Genomic DNA, 23568 nt, shown 5'->3' with positions numbered 1-23568 from the left:
ATGGCGGTAATTGGATGACGGTGCTGTCCATCATACAAATGGGGTCAAAAAACAAGAAAGACATGCCTACATTTTCACAGCCCATCAGCTGTGATTGACACGTCGAGCTCTGCTGTGCTAAAACAGCCTCGAGCGGTTTGTATCTGATTCATTACATCCACTAACTAAATCTTTCAAGACTGCTGTGTTTGAAGTTGTTTTCGCTACTCTTTAATGTATTATTTTCCACTGACTGCAGCTAAGCCGGTTACTATGGGCAACCTGTGTCACCTGGGACCCTTGATAGAGCTAGTGGAGTGTGAGGTTGCCTGTGGCGTAAATACAGCGTTACACCACGTACGTGCACAACAGAAGCAGAGGAACGTTTTTCATCTGTGTAAAGTGTGTTCTTTTGATGAGCACATTTTTTCAACCACACTGATAAGAGCTGCATTTAAATTTCAGAGCGTGTATGACCCAATCTCCCAGCACACATAGACAGATGTAATGTATGGCTATTATAGAGCATTACGAATCCAGTGGTTTGTCATGCAAGCCACCGCCATGCAGCTATCAACCGAGGAAAGAAAAGATAGACACAGAGACAAAAACAGACAGACATAAAGGGAGACAGACAGACAGACAAAAAAGAACAGGCATACAGAATGACAAACAGGGAAACAAAAAACAGATGGAAAAATAATGACAGACAAAAAGAAAGACAGACAGAAAGACAGACAGACAAAAACAGACATACAGAAAGACAGAGAGGCAGACAAAAACAGATGAAAAATAATAACAGACAAAAGACAGACAAACAGACAATTACAGACAGATAGAAAAACAAAAAGACAAACAGACAAAAGCAACAGACATACAGAATGACAGACAGACAGACAGAAAGACAAAAATAAACATGGAAAAATAATGATAGACAAAAAGACAGACAAAATTAAAAACAGACAAAATAAAGACAGAGAGACAAATAGACAGTCAGACAGACAGACAAAAAAGAACAGACAGACAAAAAACAAATGGGAAATAATGACAGACTAAAAGAAAGACAAAAAGACAGACAGACAGACAGACAAAAAAAGAAAAAAAAGAACAGACATATAGAAAGACAGACAGGCAAACAAAAACAGATGTAAAGACAAAGAGAAAGACAGACAGACCGGAAAAAAGACAGACAGACAAACAGACAAAAAAGAACAGACAGATAAAAGACACACAGACTGACAAAAAAACAGATGGAAAAATAATAACAGACAAAGAGAAAGACAAACAGACAAATAAAAGATAAACAGACAAATAGATAGTCAGACAAATACAGACAGATAGAAAAACAAAAAGACAGAAAGACAGACAGACAGGAAGACAAACATACATATGGAAAAATTATGATAGACAAAAAGAAAGACAGATACACAGACTGACAGACAAAAAGAAAGGCAAACAGACAAAAGAAAGACACAAAGACAGACAGGAAGACAAACATACATATGGAAAAATAATGAAAGACAAAAAGAAAGACAAGACAGACAGAAATACAAAAAGACAGACAGGCAGACAAAAATACAGATAAATACAAAAAAAAGATAAAAACAAAAACAAGAAAAACTGACAGACAGACAAAACAAAAAGACAAAATTAGACTGACAGACAATAGAAATATGGTCAGAAAAATATACAGTCAGACAAAAACAAGACAAACAGAAAGACAAACTGCCAGACAAAAATACAAAGACAAATAGACAGAAAAAGATTGATGGACAAACAGACAGAAAGAAAAACTGACAGACAAAAAGACAAAGATAGACAAATAAACTGGCAAACGGACAAAAACAGACAGACAGATAGAAATACAGAGAGACAGAAAGAAAAAAACTGACAAACAGAGATAGGCAGACAAATGGACAAACAGACAAAAAGACAGACAGACAAAAAGAAAGAGATAGAAATAGGTCAACAGACAAAAAACAGACAGAAGATAGATAGACAGACAAAAAGGCAGAGATAGACAAATAGACAGACAAATACACAAAAACAGACAGACAGGCATACAAAAAAGAACAGACATATAGAAAGACAGAAAGGCAGACAAAAACAGATGGAAAAATAATGACAGACAAAAAGAAAGACAAAAAAAGGACAGACAGACAGTCAAAAAATAGATAGAAAAATAATGACAGACAAAAAGAAAAACAAACAGACAAAAAAGATAGAGAGACAAATTAACAGACAGACAAAGACAAACGGACAGAAATACAAAAAGCCAGACAAAAAACAACAGGCATACAGAAAGACAGACAGGCAGACAAAAATACAGATGACAGACAGACAGGCAGACAAAAATACAGATGACAGACAGACAAACAAACAGACAAAACAAAAAGACAAAAATCAGACTGACAGACAAATGAGACAAGACGGTGAGTCAAATAGGCAGTCAGTCAAAGAAAGACATACAGAAAGACAAACTGCCAGACAAAAAGACTGGCAAACGGACAAAAACAGACAGACAGAAATACAGAGAGACAGAAAGAAAAACTGACACACAGAGATAGACAGACAAATGGACAAACAGATAAAAACAAAGAGATAGAAATAAGTAAACAGACAAAAAAACAGACAGAAGATAGATCGACCGACAAAAAGACAAAGAAAGACAAATAGACAAAAACAAACAGAAAAACAAGTAGAAAGACAAACAGACAGACAGACAGACAGAAACACAGACTGACAAAAAATATTCAAACAATAGAATGAGAAGGAAGAAAATACAAACAGACACACATAGTAGATTGGACTTCGTAGTAAAAATGGGGTGGAAACACGTACTCATGTTCGTCTCTTGCTGGTCCGTATCTAATGCTATTACCCTTGCACAACAACACTATAAATAATGTCACTTTTGTTTAAACAACGACAGAAACACAATCTCACTCTTATGGCCCCACCTTCACCTGTTGCATGAGAGGTCCTGAGCCCTAGAGTGCCAGCTCATCCATTAAAAACTCACATTCCACTAAGTCTTTTATGCCACCTTATAAAGGGCGCTTGCGCAAGCTTTTCTTCATTCAGATTCAAGTGCTCAACATTCCTCTCACTTGACATGAACATCCTTTGCCTGACCAAAGTGCCCTTTTATACGGATTGTGTCTTTAAACAGAAGCTGCAGTGTTTTGGTCTTGTTAGTAGCGTTCTCAACCAGTCTAATTTCAAGTAGATGCACTTCTGCAAATGATAATTCATGGTGCTCTGTAAATGCACGAAAGTCCCCGAGTCCGCATTAAATCCGATTGTCAATTGCAGTGTTTTTTATAAACAATTTATTTGTGTTGGTCATTATATATATTTTTTAATTCATGTACCTTTAATCAATTTAAAAAAGTACTTCCATCTTCTTGTGGCAGTTTTGTGATAACGTCAGCTTGACGGCTTAGCAGAGCATCTGTTAACCTCTCCAGCTTTAAAGGGACAGTTCACCCAAAAATGAAAATAATGTCATTAATGATTCACCCTCATGTCGTTACAAACTTGTAAGACCTCCGTTCATCTTCGGAACACAGTTTAAGATGTTTTATATTTTGTCCGAGAGCTTGTTGACCCTTCATTGAAAATCTAAGTACGGTATACTGTCCATGTCCAGAAAGGTAATAAAAAACATCATCAAAGTAGTCCATGTGACATCAGTGGGTCAGTTAGAATGTGTTGAAGCATCAAAAATATATTTTGGTCTAAAACATTTTTTACGAAAATGACAATGACATGTATTCCTCAGACATGTTTGCAATTTATTTTTCAAACTTACAGTGTGCATCTCCCTCAGACTGTAAACGAAGCCCGGGCGCACAAAAAAACAGTTGGGGCGCACCAGATAACACGTCAGTCGTGTCGTACGACAATGCTGAATAAAGTCGTAATTTTTGTTATTTTTGGACTAAAATTTATTTTCAATACTTCAACACATTCTAACTGACCCACTGATGTCACATGGACTACTTTGATGATGTTTTTATTACCTTTCTGGACATGGACAGTATACTGTATATAGATTTTCAATGAAGGGTCAACAAGCTCTCAGACTAAATATAAAACATCTTAAACTGTGTTCCACAGATGAATGGAGATCTTAAGAGTTTGGAACGACATGAGGGAGAGTCACTAATGACATTATTAAAATTTTTGGGTGAACTATCCCTTTACGTCTGCTGTGATGATAATACGAATGATACGCCTATTTTTCTATATCCAATCAATTAACAGTGGAAAACACAAGCACGTCCCGTGACTTTCTGTTAACTCATAGATTGGTTTAAAAACTATAAAAATTATCATTGTGTGTATAATTTTTATTCATAAATAACTGATCAGCGTATTACAAAAACTGCTTGTTTAATAATGCATTCAGCAATATATAGTTATTATATGGCTTACGAAAGTCAGAATCACCCTTTTAATCCTGACAGCAATATAAATAATAGAAAGTAGCTGCAGTGCTTTTGGACACTGCTGGGTGCAACTCAACATTAGCAGTGGAGTCACGTCACCAAATTGCCGTTGCGCTTTGAACTGCGAGTAATACACCGTGAGCTAAAGGACACCTAGCAATACACCCCTACTAACACCAAACATTTTATAAAATACACATCACCAGCATACAGTGTGTTAGGGTGGTTATCATTTATTGGATAAGTACCGTAGTCTTCACCATAACAACATCCACTTTAGAAATGATCACATCCTAAATGATCTTTTCTGTCCTGAATCTGCAGGGAATGAGGCATCACAATGGATTTGTCTCCAAATAAAAGGATTCTGGTCAAGAGTGGCAAGATATAATTTCCCCTTCTGCGTTTTTATTTAACGAAAATACGCATTTGTCCATTTGGTCTCGCTCCGTGAATATACCACGAGGGGGGAAGATAGCGGTTCGAAACAGCCGTGTCTACCTGCCGTTATCAATGGAAGGCAGCTGGTGTGTAGAGATACGCAGGGAATTCATAAAGGTCCCAAGCTCAGCGAGATGATTGCTCTCTCCACTGCCTGAAATGAAACCCCTCCTCCTTTTTATCCTTTTCTATATAGACGTGTACCACAGGGTCTGTAAAGGAAATGGAATTTGTGAATGCGGCTGGCAAAAAACAATCATATCTTTGGAGAAAAGGCAAACAGTCTTGATTCTGAGAACAGATGGTCGAAACAAAACGCCAACGCCTTCTCGAATTAATTTTAAAAATTGCACATTCAAGCTATATTTTCAATCCATTATCATTCATTTTCCAAATTCTAGATCTTCAGGACATCTCTGTGGATCGGGTAATTGGTTAAACATTGAAAGAACGAACGATTAACTGGCCTGATCAATTCTCTCTTAGAAAATGGGAAGCATACTCAATCATTTAAAGTAGACCAGTGACTACAGGCATTACATGCGTCTCATGTGGCCCAAAAACTAGATCACAATCAATACTAGCTGAGCATTCACAGCAGGGCAAGAGAAAGAAAGAGAGAGAGTGATGCACCCTATGCATGCAACATTGCAAATATGCGGCAACGTGTGGCTGTTTCTCTGCATGCTTCAAGTCCGAATTAAGACAGACAGCACAATCAGCAGACCTGCTATAGCCATGAGTGGGGGATGCGATCCCATGTCTACCACAGAGGCGAAACTCTACAGCCATCATCATTAAACCGTCACCATTTCACACCAAAGGCCCAGAGACCATAATGCATCCTTTTTGCAAGCACTGCAGTTTCAACCGGCTCATTTGAGACCTGGGACTACACACGCTAGTGTGAATTATCAGCCAATGGGATGCCTCTTCTTGCTCTTGGTGGTATCCATGAACAACCGCAAGAAGGACGTACGCTTGTCCTACCGCAGCAGAATCAGCATCTACGCCTTATCTTCTCAACTCTACCACCCATCAGGCGTCTATTAGTGGGTTTAGTCTTCATCTATCTTCATTTATGGTGGGGAGAGGGATGGTTTTGTTTACCGTTCGCAATATTAGGCATTTGGACAAGGGAGGAGGGGTAGCCAACATAGATCGTGTTTGAGCTGGGGGAAGGGGGCACTTTTTCGAGAGAAATAGCTTTCGCTTTCCCCAGACTCCTAATTAGTATACAACATTCTTCCATCCTCTTGTACCGACAATGGTTCAGAATTAAACATCTTGGATGCACATAGCATTAACATGGAGATGAGAAAACACCATCTTCATTTATCATTCTGTCGACAATGCTATTGAAAATAAAGTGAGTCAATATAAGAAGACGACAATTCGCATTAACGAACTCCATTTAATCTAGCGTTATTTGCGCAATACATCTTAAAGACCTCACTGAAGTTGCTACTGGTTGGTTTGGTGGATGTCGACAGTCGTATTGCTTTCCTCCCCCATTCAATTTAACCCTACGAAATCAATGAGAGTTTGATTTAACACTTGCAGCTCCAAGAGAAACCAAGAGGGAGTATTTGTCTGTCCTGCATTTAGCAATGCAATTGATCACCGACTTCTACTTGAGTCGCTGCTGGTCGGTACGAATCATTGATTTGCGCGGTCATAGTGCATGGGCGGTGCCAGATATCGAGAGGGTATTTCAAGCCAAGCAACCTTTAAAACAAATTAAAATGTTTACATATGGATCTCTTACTTGGTATTTGAAGTATTGAAGAAACTCTTTTCTTTGATTGTAACATAGATTTCAGATAAGGGACACTGTATATAGCTCATAACAGACCTCTTATTCTTCATATCGTGTCTTTAAGTCTGTTTTTATTTATTCAGGCTATAGAGGCATCAATTATGATTAGCCTGTGGCTGCTCATTGTCACTATAGTAAGTCGATATATATATTGTTTAATCGTCAGACATCTTCGCCATGCAGAACAAAAGCTGACCCTGTGCCTTTAATGGCATTTGGTTCCTTTGATTTGTGAGCACTCCATGTGTGTGATCTTATCACGGTTTCACTCCATTGACGCCTCTGGCTTTTACCAACAGAGGGACATTGCACATTTGTCTTTGTCTGTTACACTGCTGTCTCTCATTTTTCATATCATTCCTTTAGGATATACATTTGGATGAAAAAACACATGTAGGCTATATATATCGTATGCTATACTGAATGCTCAAAAAGCGCAAATACATACTTTCTTACTTAGTATTTTTGTCTTGTTTTCAGAAAAATATCTAAAAGTTCTTAAATTAAGATGTATTTTTTTGATGAACAAAATGACCTAGGAAAATAAGTCTAGTTTTTAGACAAAAAATTATAAGTAAATTAGTGCTTAAAACAAGCAAAAATCTGCCAATGGAATAAGAAAAAAATTCTTGAAATAAGTTTTTTTTTCATAATTACAGCGTAATTCAATAATTTTTTTTATTCCATTGGAAATTTTTTTGGCTTGCTTTAAGCACAAATTTGCTTAAATAATTATTATTTTCCTAGGTCATTTTAATTTAAGAATTTAAAATATTTTTGCTAAAAAAAGAAAAAATACTAAGTGAGGAAGTTATTTTTTTGCAGTGTTGATTAAAAAAAATTCAGATATTTACTGTCAACTTGTTTATGCAGATTGTACACTGCAAAAAAGTATTTTCAAGAAAAAAAAATTCTTAGTATTTAGTCTTGTTTTCAGTAAAATATCTAATCTGCCAATGGGGTAAGCAAAAATCATTTAAGAATTTTTTTTCTTAAACACTAAATTCAAGAAAAATTCAAGAAAAATTTATTATTTTTACTTAAAAAAAGACAAAAATAATAAGATTTTTTTTCTTGAAAAACATTTTTTGCAGTGTATTGTATAAGCTTGATTATGGTTTCTGTTAAAAGTGATCTAAGACTTCATTTAAGGTGTAAATTTAAGGACAAATGTCTAGAGGGCATGTTGGGTAAAAGTACAAAAGCACAGTATTATACGTGAGCGCAAATCCCATTGTAAAAAACTGGACACGCGCTCTTATATGCGCAGATCTCCATGAATTTCTCTCCGCTCTCGCTTAAAGATTGTACGCACACCTTAAATGTCTTTAATGCAATTGTATATCTTTCCTTTTGTGAAAAGTGTGCGTGTGTGCATTTATTCTGCATCCCGTGCGTTCGCAAATCCATCATTGCTGGAACTCTCCATGGTAAAAAACCTTGAACTTGGTGCAGGGAGTGGTCATGGGTGTTGTAGTTTCATAGCGTCACACCGCGCATTGTTTATTATTTCACATGGCTTTAAAGAAAACTACAATTATATAAAAAATTATATTCAGCCCGCCAAAGTGGCTAGTGGGAGTGGCTGTCTTACCTGCCACAGGTGAAATACCCCGCATTTGGCGAGTTGGTGGGTGTTAATGTCAAGCCCTGCTTACAAACATTTTTAAAAATATCTTCCTTTGTGTTTATGAGAACAAAGAAATGTATACAGTTTTGTAACAACATGAGAATGAGTAAATGATAACAGAATTTCATATTTTGGTGAACTATCCCTTGGACACTTGACCAAAATGCAGTAACAGTAACACAACAAAAGCCAACTTTTGCTTTAAAAAGATGGCAGATCTCAAAGGAAAATCTCTGTTTATTTCATAGCTACACCTGTCACATGTGATGGGTGAACAGCTGGGATGAAACGATATTAAAATCTCAGTGCAGTATCCTGCAAGGAGAGAATTCTCTTCCTATCCTTTAAATGGCTCAGGTTTGGCACAATAAATCTGCTGGACCTCTGTATCACTGCTTAATCTGCTTATCTAAAGGGCAGGGGACCTACTCTGTCAACAGCGAAAGATAGACCATTACCTCATACGGTTCATCTCCCCTTTCACGTTTTTGGATGAGCGAATAACTGCAGGCATTCCAGTCAATTTAATCTCTCCCACTAACCTCACTGTTGATCTGTTTTTTAGCAGAACACATCATGGTGCACATCTAAATTTAGGTTGGATCTTTAACCTTTCATATCATTGTCACTTATCACTTATGTGGTAACACTTTAGAATACTGATCCATGGTTAATAAATAACTACACAGGAACAAATGGGTAATGCAATATTAACAATCTAGTAACTACTGTTAACTAACACGAAACTCTGATTAATTAACTAGTAAGTAATAGCCCACAGATGAGCGTGGTAGTTCACTATTAACTAATCAATAACTACTATTTTTTCATACTTCCCAGAGAATTACTGAAAGTTTCATAATTCATGCAAAATTAAACAATAACTAATATAGGATAAATGACTAGCACTATATTAACACGTTTCCTACTGTAAATACAGGTACACAAGACTGTTTGCATTATCAATAGATAATTGCACACTATAGAGTCATTAAGAGACTACTGGAACATATAGATTCATTAACCATCTAAATGCCACACATACAGTGATTTTATTATTTAACCTAACTTACCTGTCAAAAAATAACTACTATCTGAATAACGGTAACCCACTAGTAATGACTCAAGTGTTACTACATCCTTCTAAAGTAATTACTAATTTTTTGGATCAGTATTCTAAAGGGAAGAGCATGGTAACCCACTAGTAATGACTCAAGTGTTAATACATCCTTCTAAAGTAATTACTAATTTTTTGGATCAGTATTCTAAAGTGAAGATCATGGTAACCCACTAGTAATGACTCAAATGTTAATACATCCTTCTAAAGTAATTACTAATTTTTTGGATCAGTATTCTAAAGTGAAGATCATGGTAACCAACTAGTAATTTCCTAATAAGGGGAGATATGAATAAAGACACAAGACACGGAGCGGCTGCTTCACCATCAGAGTCTCTGTATTGTCTGAAAATTATTTAAATAGTTTAATCACATTATGTTCTGATTTTGTGTACCATTAAAGTTGAATGACAGAAAACCACTTTAAATAAAACCAAAACACAAATGATAAAAATGTACTTAACGTTACATACAGCTTTACACTGTCCAAGTTAAACATATCACATTTATCATGAGTTTTTACATACATATTTTATATGCTAGACGGTATAAACAATTAACATGCTCATTAGCATACTCTCATTGTCATTTACAGTGAACAGACTCAAAAAATGTGGACATATCAAAAGTGGATGTCCCATTTTTACTAATTTTACACAATTATTGAACTCGTAAAAACAATGTATCATCTTTCAAAACAGTCAACTGCAACTTATAACTCGTAATTATTGCATAATCTATCAAAATACAAATTATATTGGTAGATTCACTGCATTTTACACAATTTCTCCCACCGCGTGGTCATGATCAGCATGGAAAACGCATGCGCTATGAATTGAACTGGGAGTAAAGTTTTTAATATATGATAACAAGAGCTTTTTGAACACATTTAATGATGACATTTATATCTTTCAGAAGTATAACAAATAACCAATGAATACGTAATAAAATAACACGCATTTTGTACCTGATGAGGGGAGATATTAATTAATGAAGACATGAGATACTGCGGCTGCTTCACCATCAGATTCTCTGTATTCTCTGAGCAGCGTGCGTCCGCGTCGCCCCTCCCCCGCGGGTAAACACTTCCCCAGGAAAAGCAATCAAACACTCGATTTATCATTCAAGTCTGAGCAAGGAATATCAATTGTCAGAGACAATTTTAAAGACATAATATTAAGCATATTCAAGAAATGCATTCTTTCATATTTAGTCAGTATTAATACAATGTTTTGACGGTAGGTTAAATAATAAAATCACAGTATGGCATTTTGATGGTTGATGAATCTATATGTTCCAGTAGTCTCTTAATTACTCTGATTCAATGAGATAATAGAAGTATGCTATTATCTATTGAAAATGTAAAGAGTCTTTTCTATTTGTTTACAGTAGTAAACATGTTAATATAGTCATTTATCCTATATTAGTTATTGTTTAGTTTTGCATGAATTATGAAACTTCTCAGTAATTCTCTGGGAAGTATGAAAAAAATTGTAGTTATTGATTAGTTAATAGTGAACTACCACGCTAATCTGTATGCTATTACTTACCAGTTAATTAATCAGAGTTTCGTGTTAGTTAACAGTAGTTTCTAGATTGTTAATATTGCATTACTTATTTGTTCCTGTGTAGTTATTCATTAACAATGGATCAGTATTCTAAAGTGTTACCACTTATGTAACCATGGCTTGAAATTCGGTATAGGATTGCAAACAATTTTATTATTTTGGACAAATTTAGCATTTATAGTATGGGAAATTACTCTAAACTTATTTACTTTCATTAACTTGTAGATTGAATTGGTGAAGTAATAGGACAAAAAGTCTTGCTTGAATGCTTGGATACACTGAGTCGCTTTGGACAAAAGCATTTACCATATGCATACATGTAAATCTAATAAATAAGTTATTCCTGGTTATTCCTGTGGCAAAGAACTGTCCAACCGGTCACAAAAATGAATCACTACTTTAGCCACACAGCGAAGCCAATGTTGATATGCAATCTATAATCTTTTCTTTACACTTCCACCCAATATCCTTAGGGCACATTTTTTGATAAATAGAAACAACGAAAGACATTATTATATATTAAAAGATGTATACTTAAAGGGACCCTATTCTGCCCATTTTTACAAGATGTAATATAAGTCTCACGTGTGCCTAGCATGTGTCTGTGAAGTTTCAGCTCAAAATATCTCAAAGATCATTTGTTATAGCATGTCAAAAATTCCCCTGTTTGGGTGGGAGCAAAAAAAACATGTGTGTACCTTTAAATGCAAATGAGCTACTGCTCCTCACTCGCTTACTAACAGACAGTAAGCACTTGAATACAGTATATTTAACCTCTACAATGTGCTAACAAACACATTTAGAAAAGATTTTGAGTAAAATTGGGAAAACCTGAGCAAAATCAGTCAATGGCCGTGGGCGGGGTTTTATCAGTGTGACATCACATTAACAAAAGTTTCAAAACAGCATGACTAATGGCACTGGTTTGGTTTAATAGGGATTAAAAAAAAGGAAGATAGTTTTTTTTTTAAAAGAAGGAGGATACTGTTTCACATTGCCAACAGACATTTACATCCAAACACCTTGGATTTTGGTAAAAGTCGATTTTGCATAATATGTACGTACATACTTATTTATCTTCAATATACATCATAACAAGATTCTTTATGCTATGTCTATTCATGAGCTAATGAGTCATGTAAGAAATCCCCCTCATTTTCAGAAAAAAATCCCAGTTCAGTGTTACTAAAGTTTTCCATGTATTATGCATGAAACAGCATGACAGATTTGCCAAGTTGAACATTCAAAATGTTGTCAGATAAAAGCTGTGAGTGATGTAGGGTGTGACAAACCTCTCCACTGAGCAAACTGTCCTGCTGTTACGCCGCATGGGTCCTGTATCCCAGGTCAACAGCAACCTTCATTATACCAAAAGCAAGAGGATAAGATATCTGCCTTGCCTGTCTCAAAGCTCCTAAAAGATATTGAGAGCCATTAAATACTACACTGAGGTGGGGCACTTCTTTATCTGGTGTGAAAGTGGAGGATAATAGGGAATTGAAGCATGTCATTTGGAGAGGATTGATATATTCATCGGCATGGAAATGGCACCACGTGTGACTTTCTTCAGAGAGCTGTGCTGTTTTAGAGATTAGTGTGCTCGAAATGCTGTGTTTTATAGATGTAGTGGCTATGGAGAATATAAGGTACAAACAATTATTAGGTTTATAAATGTTCTTGTCATACAATATTAAAAAAATTCACTAGGGCAGTACCCTTTTCAAAAAGTACACCTTTGTACCTAAATAGGTTATATTAGTACCTCAGAAGTACATATTGATATCAAAGAGTGCATAATAAAGGTACATACGGTATATGAGTGCCTGAAAGGTACAAACTGTATTGGTACCAAATGTATTATACCTAAACGGTACATAGGACCTTTAAAGGGGACATTTCACAAGACATTTTTAAGATGTCAAATAAATCTTTGGTGTCCTCAGTGAAGTTTCAGCTCAAAATACCATATAGATAATTTATTAAAACATGTTAAAATTGCCACCTTGTAGGTGTGAGCAAAAATGTGCTGTTTTTGGGTGTGTCCTTTTAAATGCAAATGAGCTGATCTCTGCACTAAATGGCAGTGCTGTGGTTGGATAGTGGAGATTAAGAGGCGGTATTATCCCCTTCTGACATCACAAAGGGAGACAAATTTCAATTACCTATTTTTCACAAAACTAAGTTATTGGGTTGTTCTTTATCACATTTTCTAGGTTGATTTAAGCACAGTGGACCTAATAATAGCACTTAAACATGGAAAAAGTCAGATTTTCATGAAATGTCCCCTTTAAAAAGGTACTGCCCCAGTGATAGCTTGGTATATTTTTTTCTGACAGTGTAAGGCTGCAGTCACACCAAAAGCGCTTTAAACGCTTGCAAACGCAAGGCGCGACGCACTGCCTTTTTAAAAAAAAAGAGCAGTGCGACGCGGCTTTTCATATTGCTAAGCAACCACCGAGTCAGCTGTCTTGTCAATCAAATATTGAAGCGTGAGCGCTCTTTGGCTGTTAACTGTCATATTAGCAGAAACTTTAAAAAGAGGACGCTTGCTCTGACCTTGTTTAAGGATGAGAGGTGCACAAACACACAGGAGAGAGTGAGCGAGTGGTGTCCGGTTCTTCAAAGCAACTGTAAACTTCCCTCACCACAACGTAAGGCCCGCCTCTCCCCTCATTCGATTGGACAATGGAAAGACACGAATGACGTCGGGCGCTTCACCGCTCTCAGCGCTCCTTCAAAAACGCGTGCGCGGCAGGCGGTAAAAAACCGCAAGGCGCTCGGCGCGCATAAACAGCGCGCAAACGCGCCCTGCCCATAGAATATCATTCAAAAAAGGCGCCTGCAACTGCCATAAACGCTTTTGGTGTGACTGGCCCCTAAGAATATCAATGACTAGATAAGACTATCAATCAGTTAAAATGTTGATTTGCTGAACAACTGTTATGTTATTTAAAACCCAAAGAAGCAAAATAAAAGTGCCATTATACACGTACTAGTCAATTTCAACTGGTATGCTTTAATCTTAGTGAACGGAAGTCATAAAATAGCTCTGTGTTATAAACAGACTGAAATTTAAGTCATTATTCACTCCGAAATCAAATTGTTTATGCAAATCACAATGCAGCTCTCAAATCAAATATGGTGCCTATGCCGCAGGTTTGCCTGAACCATATTTGATTCGAGAGCTGGCGAAAGCTTAAGACTCACACAATATAGCACACAATCATATTGCATACAATACTTTTATAGTGCGCTTTTGTCCCTCTCTTATTTATAATAATACGATATAATGTGCATGATAAATTAATTAAATGAAATATCTGCACACAGGTATAATAATGGCAGAATTTACATTTTTGGGTGAACTGTGCCTTTAAAGCACTGAAGTGTGGGAGACTCGAGCAATAACTCTATCTAACCTTTCTCCTAAACACATCAGTAACAACCCACTTCCACATCTTTCTGTGTTAATGAGCACATTAACTGCCATTTAAGTGGAATTCAAAATGCTGCCACCTCGTGAACCTCAGAGCTCTTTCTATGAGGAGCGAGATGAAAAGCCCTGACATTTGTATTCACATAAACGTCCAGGAAGTGTTTGTGCCCTTCGCTCGCGATTTTCCCCTTATAATTTTAAGATAAAGCCCCCGTTTCTAGGACACCTCAAGCTAACTGCCAGAGAACGACGCTGACTGATGAACTAACGGGGGAACGGAGCAAGAAAGAGTTATGGTGACCGATTTACTGCCAGACTTAAAAGCATCACCCGGTCAAACTCGCATCAACGGTCAGACTTACTCAACTCATAATCCAAACTTCTTAATATGAGCAGAACAGAAGAATCTATAAACCTTCTCAGTCTTAAAGAGAGTCTTTCACTGAGGCGCAGGAAGAACAAATACTTTCATTCAGAGCTTTCCAAAATGCAAATTCCCCTCGCTCTTAACATCTTTTCTTTTTTTTTTATTGGGGTTCCCATGTCACAATATGGCCTCAGAGGGTTTTGCGTGCGGTGCCTCAGCTCTGGGGTAAACATGAATGCGTTTGGAGGGCCAAAACAAGACTGTTGGTTTCCTGTGGTGGTGAAGAGTCGGGGACATTTTTCACTTCGACAGAGCCAAACTTTTATTACACCAAGTATGTAAGAGACGCAGGGATTTGGAGGTACAGTAGATAAAGAGAGTCATTACGCAACAACAAACATAAAGTGCGAGCAGTGTAGCTTGATTCACTTATGAATGACTCATATGAGCCAAATACTTTATAAATGAATCTGTCAAAAAGAGAATAATTTTTCCCATTATGTTCAACTCTAAACAGACTGTGAACTGTGATAAAATTTTGTTAAAAATAAATAATACTAAATCAACGTTTCTTACCAAAAATATGTAATTATGTTATCAAAATAATATCATTTTTGTTTAGTTTAGTTGGGATCAACTGTTCTGAAATATGATGGAAAAAACATAGAATAGTTCACCAAAATATTAAAATTCTCTTATGCCATGTATATGACTTTCTAATTTTTACTTCCCAGTCAAATTTGAATGATAAAAAAGGCAAATAAATAAAATAAGAAATTAAAATCTTGGAAAAAAGGCAGGATTCTCTTCTCTCAAACATTGGGGGCGTGTCCACTGTCTGCGAGGAAACCACGCCCACTCGGGGGCAGCTGCCGCCTCTTTCAATTTTTAAATACAGATACAATCCGGGATGCGTTTCCCAAACAACGACCTTGTCACGACTGTTTCCTGAAAGCATAGTAACTTTGTCGGACATTCATTGTTTGAACAATGTTGGTTTAGCAACATAGTTGATGATGTCACGTGGAAGGTGAAGTACTAATTAATCTGTGCAAATTTATTTAATGTCAGATTATTGCTGTAAATAACATATATTGCATCGGAAGACTAATTTTGTTATCGTGATTTATGTCGTTTATTTTCAAGATATTTAATTCATGCGCAAGTTCCCTCTTACGTCACTCCTCCCAGTGATTCCCCAGGGTCTTAAAGCCAAATGTAGCGCTTTAAGTTTGTTTACAATTTTTTATATATTTAGAATGATGAATATAGAATGTACTACATGTTTTTTGCTTATTTTGTCCAAAAGCATGATCAACGTAAGTCTACATATTATAATACCAAGGAACTATGTTTCTAATGACAGGTGAAGAGCTTTTGTTCAAACCACACAAGTTTGCGATGCAGCTTTCGAATGTTCATTTGAACTATGGTTTCGGGAAACACCAAATCGTTGAACTTTATCACTAACAATGAAACTTACGACAGTAGTCGGCTAACGATGCTTTTGGGAAACGCACCCCTGTATAGATGCGTGCGATTGTGATAGGGGTGGGGCCATGCTTGGTGGCTCCAGTGGGTCATCGTGCCACCCTTTTAGCCCCGCCCAAATAATCCTGAAATGTAGAAAGCTGTTTAACGGTGTAACATTACAATTCAGTACTACATAGATCACGTCTTTGTAACGTGTTGTACCAATACATTTATAATGTGTTTAGTAACAATTCTCTGAAATGACTTTACACAATAACTTTAATAAATTCAGAATTATTACATTTCTTACATCCCCCTTTCCTAGTCACCATTTTGACCTACAGATGGAGCTTAACCTCAGACAACCTCCATTCAGTTAATTGTGTCTCTGGCAAGCGCTGTAGTCAGTCTAAGTGCCCTGCATGCTTGATGAGAACTCAACATTCAGTCATGAAATGAAAAGTAATTATGTCCTTATCTGAGACTCTTCGAACCAAGACTTCCTCTTCATTGGAATGCAGATGTTACTTAAGAAGTACAGTCTGACTGGTTCATTTCAGCTTCGCTCTTCCTCTCGCTGAAGTAGGCTGAGCAAGTTTCTACAACTTTATATTTAAAATGCTCAATTTCAGAGCGGAAATCTAATTTCCTACATTATAAGTGGTTGGAACTCACATACTACACTTCAAAGCCATCTGTTACCCGCAGTTGGCCTTAAAGGGATAGTTCAGCAAAAAATTAAATTTACTCACCCTTAAGCCTTCCCAGATACATATGTCCAACATCTTTCAGATTAACAAAGTTTCAAGTTATTTGATAAACAGGGTCCACGACCTTCAAGCCCCAAAATATGTGGATTATTCATCCCTCACAGAAGTAATCCACACAGCTCCAGTGGATTGATGAAGGCTTTTGGGGGCAATCAATGTGATTTTGTAAGAAAAAGATTAATATTTAAAACTTAACAAATGAAAATAACTATTTATGGCTTGTTCTGGTGCATCCCAAGTCAAAGGCTGTGGCCTTCCAAGGCCATAATTTGAAGGCAAATTACGTCACCGGGACGCGACGAAGGCTGTCCCAATTCGATGGCCCAAATCTGCTTTTTCACTTGTCATTTCCCTCTGATTTTAGGGTTTGGTTATGGTTAGGGTTGGGGTTTGGAGTGGGTTTAGGTTTTATTTACAAAAATGTTGTCCTTGGGTCAAGACAATATGTTGCCCTGAGGACATCTCTCACTTGGCAAAATCAGTTCGGTGACGCAACTACAAATCCTCCGTAGGCTAGACCATCTCATTTCAATTCCCTATTTGGACTTCAAATGCTGCGTCCTCCAAAGACCAAATCCTTGCATCGTTTGAAGGATCCAGCCTTGGACCCAGCTTTAGTCTGTAGAGCCTCTTTCTACTACAAAGAACCTTTTCTTCAACAGAAAGGTTCAGTTATGGAACCAAACGGCCCGAAATAGAAGATTTTAGGAAACTACTTTTTTAAGAATGCAGATCCAGTGCCAGCTATTTTTTGCTGAACCTCTATGTGTTTATTTCAACTATACATTTTTATTAATTTGTCACAATTGTCACACCAGTATTATATACCAGAACATGTGCAAATACTAATATAACCAGTTCTACAGTTTTTCTGTCTTTCTCTCTTTCATTGTGCTATTTGACTCTATTCATGTGAAATGGTTTGCCTGCCACAACAATAAAAATCTGACATCACCAGCATATGGGGGGTATGTCTGCACGCCATTTCACCTGTCACTTCTCACCTGTCACACACCCACACAACAAACCATCTCAGACTATTTTAAAATATTAATATATAAATATTCAAGCGAGGTATTTTCCTCATTTTTTTCACCCAAATAGATTGCCTTCAATGAACCGAAGTGCTCACAGCTTCTCTTTTAGCATACATGAATTTTAATGCATGCCAACTTGGGACTTAACCTATTTTTTATTTTCTCAATGCAGTTTTACTCTAATCAGTAAACATAAATAATTTGGGATATTTTGCATTGTTTGATGCACTTATGGAAGTGATTGGGTGTGACTGCTTACGCAGAACACAGCGAATAGTTTTGTTGTTTCAAAGACTTTTAACTCGTACAAAGAGTTTAACTCACACAACTTCCTGTTTGCCTTTTCAGACCAACATGTTAGTCATGCTTCGGCACATTTGTTCAGTACCTCACGCTCTCGTATTTATCTTGTATATTGCTTTTATCTTCGAATGCTTTGTGGAGGGCGCACAATGAGCACTTTAGAGAAGGCTTTCTTTAGAAAGGTTTTTTTTAGAGAAGGACTTTAGAGAGTATATGATTGCTCAGCTGTATGTCCCAATAGATGACAGAAAGGTCACACACAGTCATTTTCAAAGCAATGGTCATCTATTTCGTTTTCTGACACGCTATGAAAGTGGGAAGAATTCTTCATTGGATTTAAACAAACCTTCCAGGTTCGATTCAAGTTCACATGTAAAATATTAAAGCCTTGCTGCTATACAATCGAAATGGTGTATATACTGTATTTATATTCGGTGAACTGCCTTGCCCCCAGACAGGTCATCCCTGTTGTACAATACGTTTTAAGTACTGCAACTTTAAAAGAATGAATACATTTTTATGCCTCTATTGAAAATATTCATATAAAGGGTATATCAGGTTATCTGGTCAAGTTTTGGAAATTAAATTGTATTAACTGTAACGTTTTAGTATATACAATACATTATGTATTTAGTAAAAGTATTTACACTGTAAAAATATCAAATAGAAAAAAAGATTGATTAGAAAAATATAAATTAATATGAATAAATTGACAACTTGCCAGTTAGACATTAGTCCAAAGCATCCAAAAGAAGTACAAATATGCACAATTCATGTACACATAGCACTTTCATATCCACCTTAATATGATCTTGGAAATATGTGAGTTTAATATGTCATCCAACACATAAAGATTTATTAAGTTTAATAAATTATCTGTGATACCAATCTAAATAATTTACCTTTCATTCTCTTAACATTATCAGATGATTGTCATCTCATATAATATCTGCTTATAACTTTACTCATATAAATAACAGCTTCTCTGATGGCACATTAATCCTGAGACATTTTGGCAGGGTTATACAAACGCCACTTCTATATTACCAAGGCTATCTTTCATGTTCAAGTGAATTAGTAAATGAGAATATGCAGTCTTTGGCTCAGATTTCAATTCACCAATCTGGCATCTTGTTTGTCCTGAAAAAGACTCATTCCAAGGACGCGATGTCCCCTAAACCTATAACACAAAGCCCCTTGAGAATGACATTCATTAGCATCCATTCAGAGCCCATGCTAATTGCATTGGAGATAACCCGCCCTCGCTCTTTTGACCTTCTGACCAGCATCCATCGCACGCATTCAGTGCCCTTAATTCAATCCACACTCACTTCAGCTGAGGATGCTGACGTCACAACTCAAGGAGAACAATTTATTTAGGTAACGCTATCAGAGCGTTGACATCTGTTCTCCAACTGCATTCGAGAGCTTGATTGGGACTGTACCCTTTAAAAGGTCACAAATGTTCCATTAGATACAGATTTGTATACATCTGGAACCAATATATACCTTTGAGATACTAATACAGTATGCACTCTTTAGTTGGGGTGGAAATCACCACAATCCAATGTTATCATTTATCCCCAAAATTGCCACGACGACTCATCCAAGAGGTCACAAAAGACCACACAACAACATCCATAGAACTGCAGGCCTCACTTGCCTTAGTTAAGGTCAGTGTTCACGAAAGAGACTGGGCAACAATGGCCTGCATGGCCAAGACGAAAACCCCTGCTGAACAAAAAGAACACAAAGGTTCATCTCAGTTTTGCCAGAAAACATCTTGATGATCCCCAAGACTTTTGGGAAAATACTCTGTGGACTGACGAGACAAAAGTTAAACTTTGTGGAAGGTGTGTGTCCCATAAGTCATAAAATGTACACAGCATTTCAGAAAAAGAACATCATACCAACAGTAAAATATGGTGGTGGTGGTAGTGTGATGGTCTGGGCCTGATTTGCTGCTTCAGGACCTGGAAGACTTGCTGTGATAAATGAAACCATGAATTCTGCTCCAAGCAAACTTGGGTTCTGCAGCAATGATCCAAAACACACCAGCAAGTCCACCTCTGAATGGCTGAAGAAAAACAAATCAAGGGTGGCCTAGTCATACATACATGTACATACATACAAGTATGTGTGTTTTTGTTTTGCAGTATTACTGTACAGTATAATGCTTTTTTCATCTTCAAACTATGTCCCCAAATGGAACAATTTCTCTATTTGTTCACCTTACTTCAATATTATTGCTGCCAAAGGGTATTGTCAAACAGACAAACTGACCAACATTTTTATGAAAACTAAAGTTTGTATGCACCTGGTAAACTCAACTGTTTGTATTACAGTCTAGTCCACATTAAATAAATGCAAAAAAAACTGCTGTGCTTCTTGAGATATTTTAAAATATGCAAACTTATCTTGTTCGATATAAAAGATTTTTACTTTTCGTGTACGTTAAAGTATTACTGCAGAAAATATTGCGATAATATGCTGCATCGGTTTTTCCTCCAACCTTGCTCTGTAGATACAAAGCTGTATCTTTTGAAGTGTACCACCCCAGTGACAGTTTTTGTACCTTTTTTTCTATGAGTGTGTTGCTGATGAATAGAGCATATAAGTTAAACTCAGTGCCTTGGGAATGGGCTATAGCCTTAAGCTAAAAAGTGACAGGACATTTTTAACGGATGCCAGCGGACGCTCCAGCATGTGATATTGGATCCATTTTGCTGTGTTATATTCATGAATTATACAGTAAGGTAATGTGAAAATCTGTGATTTGAGGGCGGATTTGACAAAATGGTAGTGCCACATTAGCTCTGAATAATTAATAGCATTATGTGTAGTAGTAATAATGGTTAAAATTATAAATAAAATAAAAACAAAATGAAAAATGCATATACCCAGTTTTGCATTTAATAGCCGTCCAAAACAGCCTAGATGTCTAAAATAAGGCAACATTTGGGCTGTCAGTGAAAAATGTATATACAATTATCCATAGCCCAAAAATAGATGAAAATAAATGAAACCAAAAACCTTTTAAATACTGTTTACAATGGAATAGCATACGTCATAAGTTTTTTTTTTTTTTTTGCAAAAACGGCATGTAAACAAATTTACTAGAAGTGGGTTGCTAATAGCCATCCATACTATATATTGGGTCTATAATGAACCTAGACGGAGAAATGACGCAAAACACACTTTGTTGTATGCTTAGGTGGGTGATAATGATGAACATACATTGGCATCAGGAAAACAGCGCTGGTTTTGTAAATAAGTCTAAATTTACAGAGAAAGGGTGTGTTTTTGTGTTTTAGTGTGAATGAGTTTATTTTCATTCTCAGGGAGTTTTTTCCGGTACAGATAGCGGCTTGTTCAATTGAATTGAGGCGGCTGATGAATGAGAAACGAAACGTTTAGTGAATTCAGCCCACTAAGATTTAAATCCGAGATTCTTTGAAGATGCCAGACCACGATATCACGCGGAGAGGAACACGGAATTTAAAGAGCCGTAAAATGTTGGAGATTTCCCAACATCTCTTTCAATAGGGTTAGCCCTGCGTGTACACAGGAATATCTCGACATCACAACAAACTCCCACCCATGCACGGACAAACACAAAGCAAAACTATTCAATTCCAGGCGCGGCCTTTGATACGAGTTTCACAAAGACTCCTCTGTGAAGGTCCTCTTTTCACTGGCCTCTTTATTACCTTGGCTGTCCTTTCATACATCCAGAAAGATAACTTTCAGTGTTCAGTGAATCAGACGCATGTGTCATCCATGACAATGCTTTTATGCTCAGCCTGTAACCTACGAGAAACTGCAAAGCCTCTTTAATATGCTGCACTTCCAGATTATTTCACATGAATAGAGTAGACTGCAGAGATTTTCAGAATGGGTGCATAAAAATGAAAATATTTTTTAATGGTGTGACACATGGAGAAGTTAAGGTGTCGAATTTTACACGCAAACTGTTTTAGGGTCATTCAGAAAAGCAGCAGTGATTTTCTCGTTTTTTGGACTTGTTGGGAGACCCAGCATGTGGACTATAAAACTGCATGATATCTTACTCTCCGAAATGCCTTTAAGTGGACAATTACATGGTTTTATGTTCACGTCTCAGAGCGCTTTTAAGGAAACCCGCCTGCACTTTTGGCCCGGTGGGTTCACAAATTCCAGATGTGCACCGCAGGTGCTGCTATATTTTCGGTCACCTCTCAAAATGCAGTTGCGGCGTGAAACATGGGTGATTTGGTTACCAATAACATTTGGGACCATTTGAAATTTAATGGTCTTGTATGACATACAGTCTGTTATGAATGTTTTAATGTAGATTTGCTTTATGAATGAGTCACACAGTATATGAATAAAGAAAATACATAGTGTGCCATAAAACATTATGGTCTGAAATAACAGTATTAAAATATCAGAAATATATTCTGCTTAATTATTTTCAGTTTTCACATCAATAGAAACTGACTGACTGTGATAGATTGGTGTACAGTAAGATACCTTGGATAAGTGCATGCTTGCAATGAAAAGGTAAAGAAATGTGTGACTTTGCAAAGTTAACAAGTTTTTGCCCAGCACTTCATTAAAATTACCTCTGTGGTTCTTGAGTTTATTCTGTTGCTTGCAGACTAATTGACTGGTTTAATGAATCTTTGCACATTTACATAGTAATGCAAACTCTTGGTGCACTTTATAAGTTTCTGCCTGTAGGCTCTTCCACTTGGTTTTAGTTAATTGACTTTGGGGAAGAATATATTTCACCTTTTTGAGAAGGCCAAGAATATGTCATTCCCACAATCTATTGCACCAAAGTACCACTTTCATTTTAAATGCAGCGTTTCCGGTAAGGCTGTCAAAAGATATACTTCTCTGTTTGCGTCATCATAACCTGAAGTACGCTTTAAAAGAATTGCTGGGTTGTTTCAACTGTGGGTAAATATTAGGGTGACCAAATATTATACGTGCCATTTTTCCAGAACACGTCATGGCCAGGATTACGGATGCGTCTTCCGGACGTCATATTTGTTGACAGCATACGTCATGTTTATTATTTCAGGTTCTATTTCAGCAAAGCAATTGTTACATTTCGAGGTAAGAATGAAACTACAATGATTTTATATGTTTTTAAATGAAATGACAAATACGACATCCGGCAGATTCAC

At 36.7% G+C, this 23568-nt stretch overlaps 1 protein-coding gene across 1 annotated transcript in view; it reads left to right on the top strand.

Annotated features, from left to right (window-relative positions):
- chl1b (cell adhesion molecule L1-like b) overlaps positions 1 to 23568 on the top strand; it is a 116805-nt gene that overhangs the window by 14803 nt on the left and 78434 nt on the right. The gene's annotated exons all lie outside the window — the stretch shown is intronic.

The sequence above is a fragment of the Paramisgurnus dabryanus genome, chromosome 7 (assembly GCF_030506205.2).
Source record: "Paramisgurnus dabryanus chromosome 7, PD_genome_1.1, whole genome shotgun sequence".
NCBI lineage: Eukaryota > Metazoa > Chordata > Actinopteri > Cypriniformes > Cobitidae > Paramisgurnus > Paramisgurnus dabryanus.
The sequence above is the reverse complement of the archived record's forward strand: the minus strand, read 5'-3'. Positions and strand labels throughout refer to the sequence as shown.